This window comes from Rattus norvegicus, chromosome 7 (genome assembly GCF_036323735.1).
Source record: "Rattus norvegicus strain BN/NHsdMcwi chromosome 7, GRCr8, whole genome shotgun sequence".
In the NCBI taxonomy this organism is placed as follows: Eukaryota; Metazoa; Chordata; class Mammalia; order Rodentia; family Muridae; genus Rattus; species Rattus norvegicus.
The window spans coordinates 12,269,366-12,276,727 of record NC_086025.1 but is presented as its reverse complement, the minus strand read 5'-3'; the positions used below and the strand labels follow the sequence as shown (position 1 = coordinate 12,276,727).

General features: G+C 41.9%; 1 pseudogene; it reads right to left on the bottom strand.

The window, feature by feature from the left end:
- Positions 1-1,542: 1,542 nt before the first annotated feature.
- Positions 1,543-5,755, bottom strand: LOC134479643 (heterogeneous nuclear ribonucleoprotein A1-like; annotated as a pseudogene).
- Between the last annotated feature and the right edge of the window lie 1,607 nt (positions 5,756-7,362).

Here is a 7,362-nt window from a genome sequence, read left to right as displayed (position 1 = left end):
GCAAATTGTGACTCATGACCATTTTCTGGAAACCTAGAGACAGACCTAGTGTGGGAGTTCATCAAACTGCCAGGACTTAAATGAAGTTTGCTTCAAATTTAACTTTTAAATTGTAATGGTCTCATTTTCACCTCTATCCTCCAAATCCCGTGATGACAGAAGTCAGCTACCAAGGATGGCTCTAGATTCAAGAATAAACCTTAAAAATGAAAAGCACAAAAACACTAGAAAAAGTCTAACCTAGTATTGGAAATATTACTAAGCAATACACATCACTTAAAAGATATCTTCAAATGCTTCGAAATTCAAAATTAAAACACTTATTCAATGCCCTGGGTGAGGTAGCATGCAGCTATCAGGAAGTAGAGGCAGGAGGATTAGGAGTTAAAGTCAACTTAGACTACAAGAAATGTTGCATCTTGTGCTAATGAGACAGCTCAGATTATAAAGGCACCTGCCACCAATCTTAATGGCATAAGTTTCTAGTAATTTGCCACATGCAAATGTGCACACACACGCGCGCGCACACACACACACACACACACACACACACACACACACACACACAACTATATTGAATTTTGTAAAAGAAAACCATCCTTAAAGTTCAATGTGGTAGTTTGAATGAAAATGGCATCCAGAGGCTCATATATTTGTATTTTTGGTCTCCGGTTTGGTCCCCCCATTACTGCCCTCCCCCCAACAATCACATTCACTGGGGGTTCAGTCTTGGCAGGACCAAGGGCTTCCCCTTCCACTGGTGCTCTTACGAGGCTATTCATTGCTACCTATGAGGTTGGAGCCCAGGGTCAGTCCATGTATAGTCTTTGGGTAGTGGCTTAGTCCCTGGAAGTTCTGGTTGGTTGGCATTGTTGTTCATATGGGGTCTCGAGCCCCTTCAAGCTCTTCCAGTCCTTTCTCTGATTCCTTCAACGGGGGTCCTGTTCTCAGTTCAGTGGATTGCTGCTGGCATTCGCCTATGTCTTTGCTGTATTCTGGCTGTGTCTCTCAGGAGAGATCTACATCCGGTTCCTGTTGGCCTACACTTCTTTGCTTCATCCATCTTATCTACTTTGGTGGCTGTATATGTATAGGCCACATGTGGGGCAGGCTCTGAATGGGTGTTCCTTCTGCCTCCGTTCTAAAGTTTGCCTCCCTATTTCCTCCCAAGGGTATTCTTGTTCCCCTTTTATTTTTATTTTTTTTCAAGAGAATTAAATCATTTATTGAGTACACATGACAATGGATAATACACAAGCTTCATTCCCATCTGTTATTTTATCTGATACCGTTATTCAATTTTGATATTGCATAGGGTGTGTCAACAACCATTTTATAAGCAAATTGTGATCCTGCTTGGATGACCCTTCAATGGTGAAACTCATTAAGTTACAACAGTAACTGGCAGTTTAGCAACACCAAGGTTTTTGAAGACAATGGCTTCTCCACCCAAGCAACCATAAATAAATTCCAAGTGGAATTCATTATGGTACCACCCTGAAGCAATTCTAAGTTCACACTGTTGGGAAAGTTTACCTAGATGGCTTCAGAGTTGACTAACTTTACACAGCATGTTAAAAAAAAAAAGACACATTTATTCAGCGTCATGATCAGACTTTTACATTTAGCAATCACCAGCATGGGTGAAAACGGTCTACAGTAAAACCCTTTGTCGGAATGCTTTACACTTTACACAGAACAGAAACTGAACTAACCTGTTATACAATTAGTCACAGATACAGCACTGGAGTTCTTGCTCACACACACGAGTGTTGTCTAAAACATGTCTTCTTTGTAGCAGCTAGGCCTGTCACCACTGTGCTTGACTGAGTTCACAAATCTGTCGTAACCTGTAGCTTCCCTGTCACTTCTCTGGCTCTCCTCTCCTGCTAAACTTTGTTTCCTGGCTGTAATTAGAACCTCCTGCCACTGCCATAGCTACTGCTGCTGCTGGATCCTCCATAGCCACCTTGGTTTCGTGGTTTAGCACAGTGCTGGCCTCCACCACCATAAGGGCCAGAGTTCCTGCCTCCAAGGTTTCCTCCTTTCATTGGTCCAAAATTTGATGAGTGGTTGTTGTAATTGCCAAAATCATTGTAGCTTCCACCACCTCCAAAATTGTTTCCATTATTGCCAAATCCATTATAGCCATCCCCACTGCCACCGTAGCCACTACCACCACGGCTGCCACCAAAGCCACCACGACCACTGAAGTTCCCTCCTCGACCAAAATTGTCATTGCCACCAAAACCACCTCCACGACCACCACCAAAGTTTCCGGAACCACTTCGACCTCTCTGGCTGGATGAAGCACTGGCCATCTCTTGCTTCGATAGAGCCTTTCTTACTTCAAGTTGTGGCCATTCACAGTATGGTATTTCTGAATAACAATCTTATCCACAGAGTCATGATCATCAAAGGTGACAAAAGCAAAGCCCCTCTTTTTTCCACTGCCTCTGTCAGTCATAATTTCAATCACTTCAATTTTCCCATACTGCTCAAAATAATCTCATAGGTGATGTTCTTCAGTGTCTTCTTTAATACCACCAAGAAAGATCTTCTTCACAGTTAAGTGGGCACCTGGTTTCTGAGAATCTTCTCTTGACACAGCTCTCTTAGGTTCCACAACTATTCTAACCACCTTGTGTGGTCTTGCATTCATGGCAGCATCCATATCCTCCACAGTGGCATATGTGACAAACCCAAAGCCTCTGGATCTTTTGGTGTTTGGATCTCTCATTACCACACAGTCAGTGAGTGTCCCCCATTGCTCAAAATGGCTCCTCAGACTCTTGTCGGTTGTTTCAAAGCTCAGCCCTCCAATGAAGAGCTTCCGCAGCTGTTCCGGCTCCTTGGGGGACTCTGACTTAGACATGACTGCAGGGTACTGAGAGCATTCAGCAATGCTTCCTCGGCAGCGTCAAAGAGCAGAAAGGAATAAGATAATGAACATGTCCCTTGTTCCCGTTTTAAAGAAGGAGTGAAGCATTCGCATTTTGTCATCCTTCTTGAGTTTCATGTGTTCTGTGCATCTAGGCTAATTCAAGCATTTGGTCTAATAGCCACTTATCAATGAGCGCATACCATGTTTGTTTTTCTGTGATTGGATTACCTCACTCAGGATGGTATTTTCCAGTCCCATCCATTTGCCTATGAATTTCATAAAGTCATTGTTTTTGATAACTGAGTAATATTCCATTGTGTAGATGTGAAAGACCCCCGGAGCGGGGAGACCCTCACTCAAGTCTCGGGATGATGCGACCCCCCAAGAACTCACGTGAGACCGTCCTTGCTGTAATAAACATGAGGTTTATTGATAGGAACCAGTGCACTGGGGTCGAGACTCATATCCCATGCAGGGGCAGTGGAGTTCGACCCCGAGAGGCTGAGAGAAATGGTATTTAAAGGGAGAAACCACAACCCAAGGGGGCAGGGATGGCGTCATTGGAAAGTGTCAAGTGAAATATCACAAGGCGGAGCTTCCTGTTTCTCAAGATTGTTCTCTAAGGGTCTTATCTTAAGTCCTTTTTTTTAGTTCCTGGGAGAGCAAGCTCAAGAAATGTGACCTTTTACTTACAGGTAGAGGGCAGGGTCTGGAATTTGGGGTATTTAGGGCTTTTTTAAACTTCTGACTTCTTAGCTGCATTTTTTATTCTTTCATTCCCTACTACTTCTAGTGGCTAGTTCTAATCATAGAACTAAATTTTAGTATCTTTGTAATATTGGCTTTCTTGTCCTCCTAAAGCATGATACTGTTGGCATAACATCAAAATCTAAACAGTACTCACTCTTTCTCTAATGAAGGTAACTAGTTTCTTTAACACACATGGACCTATAATCAGAAGCAGAAGCAAAACTAAGAAGGGTCCCATAAGGGAAGATATCAGAGTAGTCATCCAAGGAGATCTACTAAACCAGCTCTCAAACCATCCCTGATGTGCTTCTCTGTCTCTCTGTCTTTTTTTTTAATTTAGAGAATACTTTATTAGTTTTTGTAATCAAACCCACGTAGATAAGACCTTACATATTTAATACAGTGCGTTACCCCTGTACAAATGGAAAAAACTTAAGTTCAACATTTCTAGACCAATATGGCTGTTAATTTCTGTACAGTGCCAACTCAACACAGTAAACGGGGATACTTTTTTCCAAAGTTGACAGCACAGCTAAAGTTTCCAAAAATTCAAATTATATATCTGTATATATATATTTATATTTATATAAAAAGACCAATAATAGCAGTGTGTTATGCATCAACTGCAGCAACAGCTTTTCCAGGTTCTGCAGTCATCTGAACAAAACTGTAGAGACAGCCAGCACACTCCATTAAAAAAAAAAAAAGTAAAAAAAGAAAACCTGAGAAAACAGCACAGTTCTGTTGCTCTTGTGGTACCTGGCACCATTTTTTTTAAATTAGCTTCTCAATCATCATCTGGAAAGAAAACATTCTGAGCAACATCATTAAAAACAGCTCTGATAAAGCACGGTCACTACTACGTATCATAAAGCAGGTACAAGCTATTTTACATCCACAGAGATATGATACAGTACTGTCCTACATCTATAATACTAGAGGATACAATTTGAAAGGCATTATTTGAGACTTGATTCTACTTTTCCAGCAGAGGGCCCAAAGGATGGTGTGACATAGCTTTGTAAAGAAACATACTCTAGACAGGATTTCCTTTCACTAGTGGCACAGTTCTAAGGATTCATTCTCTCCATGAATGTCAGCTAAAACCATTATTAAAAAAATGAAATATCCCTAAAACAAAACCGTATAACCACCGGATTCACATGAAGATGACCCAGTGGAGACAAGCTGGACCTCACCTTACCAACAAGCTATCAAATCTGTTATGTTTAAACAGTGAGACCTCCAAGGAAGGAGATGCCAAGTAGTGCTTCAAAGCTTCGGACCACAATCAAACACAGCATCCTTTTCAACAGAAGCAGAAGCTCATCTGAATATGCTCAAGGATGCTGACATCAACATTTAATCATCTCCTCACTCATCCAGGAAGAAGGGGAGATCAGTTACTACTGTACTTTATTGTGTTCAACCAAATCACCATGTTACAAAAATAGCAAGCTGCCATAATAAAAAATAAGGCTCCTCTATCCAGCACCAGATAGCATCATTTTACTTTCAAGCCTAGAAATTGCACACTTGTATATAAACCAACCGAAGATGAGGATTGAGAGTTCATCTTGGTGGATTTTTCCTTTGATGAATATGAAGTGTCCTTCCTTATCTTTTTTGATGACTTTTAATTGAAAATTGATTTTATTTGATATTAGAATGGCTACTCCAGCTTGCTTCTTCTGACCATTTGCTTGGAAAGTTGTTTTCCAGCCTTTCACTCTGAGGTAGTGTCTGTCTTTGTCTCTGAGGTGTGTTTCCTGTAGGCAGCAGAATGCAGGGTCCTCATTGCGTATCCAGTTTGTTAATCTATGTCTTTTTATTGGGGAGTTGAGGCCATTGATGTTGAGAGATATTAAGGAATAGTGATTATTGCTTCCTGTTATATTCATATTTGGATGTGAGGTTATGTTTGTGTGCTTTTCTTCTCTTTGTTTTGCTGCCAAGACGATTAGTTTCTTGCTTCTTCTAGGGTATAGCTTGCCTCCTTATGTTGGGCTTTACCCTTTATTATCCTTTGTAGTGCTGGATTTGTAGAAAGATATTGTGTAAATTTGATTTTGTCATGGAATATCTTGGTTTCTCCATCTATGTTAATTGAGAGTTTTGCAGGATACAGTAACCTGGGCTGGCATTTGTGTTCTCTTAGGGTCTGTATGACATCTGTCCAGGATCTTCTGGCCTTCCTAGTTTCTGGCGAAAAGTCTGGTGTGATTCTGATAGGTGTGCCTTTATATGTTACTTGACCTTTTTCCCTTACTGCTTTTAATATTCTTTCTTTATTTTGTGCATTTGGTGTTTTGACTATTATGTGATGGGAGGAATTTCTTTTCTGGTCCAATCTATTTGGAGTTCTGTAGGCTTCTTGTATGTTTATGGGTATCTCTTTTTTTAGGTTAGGGAAGTTTTCTTCTATGATTTTATTGAAGATATTTACTGGTCCTTTGAGCTGGGAGTCTTCACTCTCTTCTAAACCTATTATCCTTAGGTTTGATCTTCTCATTGAGTCCTGGATTTCCTGTATGTTTTGGACCAGTAGCTTTTTCTGCTTTACATTATCTTTGACAGTTGAGTCAATGATTTCTATGGAATCTTCTGCTCCCGAGATTCTCTCTTCCATCTCTTGTATTCTGTTGGTGAAACTTGTATCTACAGCTCCTTGTCTTTTCTTTTGATTTTCTATGTCCAGGGTTGTTTCCATGTGTTCTTTCTTGATTGCTTATATTTCCATTTTTAATTCCTTCAACTGTTTGATTGTATTTTCCTGGAATTCTTTCAGGGATTTTTGTGTCTCCTCTCTATGGGTTTCTACTTGTTTATTTATGTTTTCCTGGAATTCTTTCAGGCATTTTTGCGATTCCTCTCTGTAGGCTTCTACTTGTTCTCTAAGGGAGTTCTCCACGTCTTTCTTGAAGTCCTCCAGCATCATGATCAAATACGATTTTGAAACTAGATCTTGCTTTTCTGGTGTGTTTGGCTATTCCATGTTTATTTTGGTGGGAGAATTGGGCTCCGATGATGCCATGTAGTCTTGGTTTCTGTTGCTTGGGTTCCTGCACTTGCCTCTCGCCATCAGATTATCTCTAGTGTTACTTTGTTCTGCTATTTCTGACAGTGGCTAGACTGTCCTATAAGCCTGTGTGTCAGGAGTGCTGTAGACCTGTTTTCCTGTTTTCTTTCAGCCAGTTATGGGGACAGAGTGTTCTGCTTTCGGGCGTGTAGTTTTTCCTCTCTACGGGTCTTCAGCTGTTCCTGTGGGCCTGTGTCTTGAGTTCACCAGGCAGGTTTCTTGCAGGGGAAAAGTTGGTCCTACCTGTGGTTCCAAGGCTCAAGTTTGCTCGTGGGGTACTGCCTAAGTCCTCTCCACGGCGGCAGCAACCGGGAAGATCTGCGCCGCTCTTTCCGGGAGCCTCCGTGCACCAGGGTTCCAGATGGCGTTTGGTGTTTTCCTCTGGCGTCTGGATGTGCACAGAGTGCAGTCTCTTCTGGTTTCCCAAGCATGTCTGCCTCTCTGAAGGTTTAGCTCTCCCTCCCACGGGATTTGGGTGCAGAGAACTGTTTATCCGGTCTGTTTCCTTCAGGTTCCGGCGGTGTCTCAGGCACAGGGGTCCTGCCACTTCTGGGCCCTCCCCTACGAGAACCCAGAGGCCTTATACAGTTGCCTCTTGGGCCAGGGATGTGGGCAGGGGTGGGCAGTGTTGGTGGTCTCTTCCGCTCTG